Consider the following 337-nt stretch of genomic DNA (forward strand, 5'->3'; position numbering starts at 1 on the left):
TTACTTCAATAAAAACTATGTATAATTACTAGTCAAAATTGATGAGTCTGCCAAGTATAGGTAGGGGGATTAAAAAATGGCAGCTGTTTCAAAACTTTAAAAAAACATTGATTTTTCAATCGGAGCTCTATATCTTAAAAAATACCAACAACACTAGAAAATGTAAGAGAACATTATTTAAAGAAGAGTAAATTTGCTGAAATATTAGTCCTAAAAGAGATATTTACGTCCAATAGTTCTCTAGATATAGCTTTTTAAAAAGCAACATTTCTTAAAAATCTTCTGAAAGATTAGTAGTTAGCTAATTTATTTTGAGAAATCTATATCTCAAGAACTA

Source organism: Halyomorpha halys, unplaced genomic scaffold (assembly GCF_000696795.3).
Source record: "Halyomorpha halys isolate HHAL.00 unplaced genomic scaffold, Hhal_1.1 Scaffold356.1, whole genome shotgun sequence".
Taxonomy (NCBI): domain Eukaryota; kingdom Metazoa; phylum Arthropoda; class Insecta; order Hemiptera; family Pentatomidae; genus Halyomorpha; species Halyomorpha halys.